General features: G+C 36.1%; 2 non-coding genes across 2 annotated transcripts; both read left to right on the top strand.

The window, feature by feature from the left end:
* The first annotated feature begins 481 nt into the window (after window positions 1–481).
* LOC128923330 (small subunit ribosomal RNA) lies at window positions 482–2,467 on the top strand. Its single transcript, XR_008472297.1, has one exon. It is a non-coding gene; the product is annotated as a small subunit ribosomal RNA (ribosomal RNA).
* A 496-nt stretch (window positions 2,468–2,963) lies between these two features.
* On the top strand, window positions 2,964–3,142 carry LOC128923428 (5.8S ribosomal RNA). The gene has a single exon (XR_008472331.1). It is a non-coding gene; the product is annotated as a 5.8S ribosomal RNA (ribosomal RNA).
* Window positions 3,143–6,000: the final 2,858 nt, after the last annotated feature.

Below are 6,000 nucleotides of genomic sequence, written 5' to 3'. Positions count from 1 at the left end.
TCCATCTAAAACTAAATATAACCATGAGACCGATAGTAAACAAGTACCGTGAGGGAAAGTTGAAAAGAACTCTGAATAGAGAGTTAAATAGTACGTGAAACTGCTTAGAGGTTAAGCCCGATGAACCTGAATATGCATTATGAAAAATTCATCATTATAACTGTGATATTTATAATATTATAGTAATAGTGTGCATTTTTTTCATATAAGGACATTGTAATCTATTAACATAATAAAATATTTATCAAAAGATCATTGGTGTTAAGTTTATTCAAATTAATTTGCTTTTAGCTTATTAACATAGAATAAATACTGATGATTTGATAAAGTGTTGATAGATTTTACATATATAATGCTTAAATTCTTTTGAATTTTACAATAATATTATTATCATTGATTTTAATATTAATTGTATGCTTGTATGCTAATTTTCAAATATTGAAAATATCATTATAAAAATTTATATAGTATAAAAAATATTATTCTGGTTGATCCTGCCAGTAGTTATATGCTTGTCTCAAAGGTTAAGCCATGCATGTCTAAGTACAAACAAATTAAAAGTGAAACCGCAAAAGGCTCATTATATCAGTTATGGTTCCATAGATCGTTAACAGTTACTTGGATAACTGTGGTAATTCTAGAGCTAATACATGCAAAATAAACACGGACCTTTTGGAACGTGTGCTTTTATTAGGCTAAAACCAAGCGATCGTAAGATCGTTATATTGGTTGAACTCTAGATAACTTGCAGATGGTATGGTCTCGTACCGACGACAGATCTTTCAAATGTCTGCCCTATCAACTTTTGATGGTAGTATCTAGGACTACCATGGTTGCAACGGGTAACGGGGAATCAGGGTTCGATTCCGGAGAGGGAGCCTGAGAAACGGCTACCACATCTAAGGAAGGCAGCAGGCGCGTAAATTACCCACTCCCAGTTCGGGGATGTAGTGACGAAAAATAACAATACAGGACTCATATCCGAGGCCCTGTAATTGGAATGAGTACACTTTAAATCCTTTAACAAGGACCTATTGGAGGGCAAGTCTGGTGCCAGCAGCCGCGGTAATTCCAGCTCCAATAGCGTATATTAAAGTTGTTGCGGTTAAAACGTTCGTAGTTGAATTTGTGCTTCATACGGGTAGTACAGCTATAATTGTGGTATGTACATTACCTTATGTATGCAAGCGTATTACCGGTGGAGTGCTTATATGTAATTAATACAATGTATTTTTTATATATTCCTCCTATTTAAACCTGCTTCAGTGCTCTTCATCGAGTGTTGTTGTGGGCCGGTACAATTACTTTGAACAAATTAGAGTGCTTAAAGCAGGCTCCAAATGCCTGAATATTTTGTGCATGGAATAATGAAATAAGACCTCTGTTCTACTTTCATTGGTTTTTAGATCAAGAGGTGATTAATAGAAGCAGTTTGGGGGCATTAGTATTACGACGCGAGAGGTGAAATTCTTGGACCGTCGTAAGACTAACTTAAGCGAAAGCATTTGCCAAAGATGTTTTCATTAATCAAGAACGAAAGTTAGAGGTTCGAAGGCGATCAGATACCGCCCTAGTTCTAACCATAAACGATGCCAGTTAGCAATTGGGTGTAGCTACTTCTATGGCTCTCTCAGTCGCTTCCCGGGAAACCAAAGCTTTTGGGCTCCGGGGGAAGTATGGTTGCAAAGCTGAAACTTAAAGGAATAAACGGAAGGGCACCACCAGGAGTGGAGCCTGCGGCTTAATTTGACTCAACACGGGAAACTTACCAGGTCCGAACATAAGCGTGTAAGACAGATTGATAGCTCTTTCTCGAATCTATGGGTGGTGGTGCATGGCCGTTCTTAGTTCGTGGAGTGATTTGTCTGGTTAATTCCGATAACGAACGAGACTCAAATATATTAAATAGATGCTTTCAGGATTATGGTGTTGAAGCTTATATAGCCTTCATTCATGAGTTCATCTTGAATGTGCAAGTGTTTGAATGTGTTTATATAAGTGGAGCCGTACCTGTTGGTTTGTCCCATTATAAGGACACTAGCTTCTTAAATGGACAAATTGCGTCTAGCAGTAACGAGATTGAGCAATAACAGGTCTGTGATGCCCTTAGATGTCCTGGGCTGCACGCGCGCTACAATGAAAGTATCAACGTGTATTTCCTAGACCAAGAGGTCCGGGTAAACCGCTGAACCACTTTCATGCTTGGGATTGTGAACTGAAACTGTTCACATGAACTTGGAATTCACAGTAAGTGTGAGTCATTAACTCGCATTGATTACGTCCCTGCCCTTTGTACACACCTCCCGTCGCTACTACCGATTGAATTATTTAGTGAGGTCTCCGGACGTGATCACTGTGACGCCTTGTGTTTCATGGTTGTTTCGCAAAAGTTGACCGAACTTGATTATTTAGAGGAAGTAAAAGTCGTAACAAGGTTTCCGTAGGTGAACCTGCGGAAGGATCATTATTGTGTTCCTATCCGTAAATATTATAAAAAAAACAAACAAACAAACAATCAAAAAAAGAATAAAAAAGAAAAATTATTTTCTTTTTTTTCTTTTCATTCATTTATTTGAATGTTTTTCTTTTTTTGCTTTTTTTTTATACTCCTTATATTGTAGTATAATGAAAATTATATCGCATACATTGTATTTGAACGCAACAAACCTTTAAACATATATAGTTGTACTTATTATTTATAAAAATAATATAAATGATAAGTTAATTTGTTCTCATTAACGTGTAATTCCTTAAAAATTTATAGTAATTAAATAAAATGAAATAAAAAGGGAATTACTGTTTTTGTTGGACTAAGACATGCGCAACTTGTAAATGTTTAGGTTGAAAATTACAATCTATTGAAAGATGTTTTAAAATAATTTATATAATATACGAAAACGAAATGTTATTCTTTCAATAAATTAAAAACTCTTGACGTTAAATTAAAATAAACAAAAAATTATCACTCTAAGCGGTGGATCACTCGGCTCATGGGTCGATGAAGAACGCAGCTAACTGTGCGTCATCGTGTGAACTGCAGGACACATGAACATCGACATTTTGAACGCATATTGCAGTCCATGCTGTTATGTACTTTTTTTAAATTTAAAGTGCTGCTTGGACTACATATGGTTGAGGGTTGTAAGACTATGCTAAATTAGTTGCTTATTCTGTTAGTCAATTAAAAGAATTTAAGCACATGGTATATTACTGGATTGTATTTTTCAATCCATAATATTAATAGCATAAAAAGAAATATAGAAAATATATTCTTGAACACCTCATATTTGAACGAAATTTTATAATAAATAAGAATCTTAGTATTCCCAAAAACAATAAAATTTCAATATTATTTCAAATAATATATACATTTAGAGGAACGTCTAGCATAAAATATTATTTTATTCTAGGATTGCCTTTAAACGTAAAAAAGCAAGAAAATAATATTGTTGTTATAATGAAAAGTAGTACGTACGGGATGAAAAGATTGAATATTTATTATTAAGAAAATTATTGGGGTTAAGAAATAATTATGTATGTTTCTTTAAAATAGCAAAAAGCTAAAATATAAAATAAATATAAATATTTTTATACAACCTCAACTCATATGGGACTACCCCCTGAATTTAAGCATATTAATGAGGGGAGGAAAAGAAACTAACAAGGATTTTCTTAGTAGCGGCGAGCGAAAAGAAAATAGTTCAGCACTAAGTCACTTTGTCTATATGGCAAACGTGAGATGCAGTGTATGGAATATCTTAATATCTAGTATGAGAAATTAACGATTTAAGTCCTTCTTAAATGAGGCCATTTACCCATAGATGGTGCCAGGCCCGTATAACGTTAATGATTATATATATATATATATTTGGCGTAGGAACCGCTTTAAGCGATTATAGCCGAATCCACCAGAGCGCGCCACTCATTCCTCCTTTTTGCTTTTTGGCGCCAACTGGAAACACCAAGTGAAGGCAGGTCACTTTGCACTTGGTCTTTCCACCGGAGTGGAGGTCGTCCTCTTCCGCGGCTTCCTCCAGCGGGTACTGCATCGAATACTTTCAGAGCTGGAGTGTTTTCTTCCATCCGTAGAACATGACCTAGCCAGCGTAGCCGCTGTCTTTTTATTCGCTGAACTATGTCAATGTCGTCGTATAAATCGTACAGCTCATCGTTCCATCGTCTGCGGTATTCGCCGTTGCCAATGTTTAGAGGACCATAAATCTTGCGCAAAACCTTTCTCTCGAAAACTCCCTGTGCCGTCTCATCGGATGTTGACATCGTCCACGCTTCAGCGCCATACATCAGGACGGGAATAATGAGCGACTTATAGAGTTTGATTTTGGTTCGTCGAGGAAGGACTTTACTTTTCAATTGCCTACTCAGTCCAAAGTAGCACCTGTTGGCAAGAGTGATTCTGCGTTGGATTTCAAGGCTGACATTGTTGGTGTTGTTAATGCTGGTTCCAGATAAACGAAATTATCTACAACTTCAAAGTTATGACTGTCAACAGTGACGTGGGAGCCAAGACGCGAGTGCGCCGACTGATTGTTTGATGACAGGAGATATTTCGTCTTGTCCTCGTTCACTTTTTACTTGTATGAATTTATAAACTTAGTACCTATATGAACATTATTTAGTATCTATATGAAAATTATTTAGTATTTCTATGAAAATTATTTACTTGTATGAATTTATAAACTTAGTATCTATATGAAAATTATTTAGTATTTATATGAAAATTTTTAACTTGTATGAATTCATAAACTTAGTATCTATATGAAAATTATTTAGTATTTATATGAAAATTTTTTACTTGTATGAATTCATAAACTTAGTATCTATATGAAAATTATTTAGCATTTATATGAAAATTGTTTTCTTGTATGAATTCATAAACTTAGTATCTATATGAAAATTATTTAGTATATATATGAAACTTTTTAACTTGTATGAATTCATAAACTTAGTATCTATATGAAAATTATTTAGTATTTATATGAAAATTTTTTACTTGTATGAATTCATAAACTTAGTATCTATATGAAAATTATTTAGTATTTATATGAAAATTTTTAACTTGTATGAATTCATAAACTTAGTATCTATATGAAAATTATTTAGTATTTATATGAAAATTTTTAACTTGTATGAATTCATAAACTTAGTATCTATATGAAAATTATTTAGTATTTATATGAAAATTAATTAGTACTTATATGAAAATTATTTACTTGTATGAATTCATAAACTTAGTATCTATATGAAAATTATTTAGTATATATATGTAAATTTTTTACTTGTGTTGTGGGGGTATCTATTCCCCAATCGAAGAGGTCGGTTGTGGGTTTGGCTCCGGCTGAGTCGGTGCGTGCGCCTCCAGCGCCTGTGTTGGAGGCGATTGCTCCGGCATTGCCGAAGCCGGTTGAGACTTGGTCGGTGGTGGTGAGAAGCAAGGCCCCGACCACCTCCTCTAAGGAGGTGATTAAGAAGGTCGTGAAGGAGGTGGGACCTTCCCTCGGAGTGCGTGTACACGAGGTGAAGCCGATTAAGGGTGGTGGGGTGGTTATTCGCACCCCCTCTGTTTTAGAGAGGGAAAAGGTGGCGAATAATGCCAAGTTCGGGGAGGTGGGGTTTGGATGTGAGTGTGAACCGGAAGTTGGGTCCGCGGGTTGTGGTTCAGGGGGTTCACACCGAAATCTCCCATGATGACTTCATGGAGGAGCTCTTTCGGTTGAACCTTCAGGACATCAGCCCTTAGGCACGAAAGTCAGATGTGCGGATGGTCAGTCGGCCCTGGAAGGTGGCTGCTGATGGTAGCACCAACGTTGTCCTTGAGGGGTCTGACAAATTAATGTCCGCCCTTTTGGAGGCGGGAAGGTGCTATATAAAGTGGTTCTCCTTCAGGGTTCGACCGGATAGCCCAGTTGCTGGCTGCTTCCGGTGTATGGGTTTTGACCATAGAGTGGCTGAGTGTAGGGCCAAATCAGATGTTTGTAGGCG

This window comes from Zeugodacus cucurbitae, chromosome X, assembly GCF_028554725.1.
Source record: "Zeugodacus cucurbitae isolate PBARC_wt_2022May chromosome X, idZeuCucr1.2, whole genome shotgun sequence".
NCBI lineage: Eukaryota > Metazoa > Arthropoda > Insecta > Diptera > Tephritidae > Zeugodacus > Zeugodacus cucurbitae.
The sequence above is the reverse complement of the archived record's forward strand: the minus strand, read 5'-3'. Positions and strand labels throughout refer to the sequence as shown.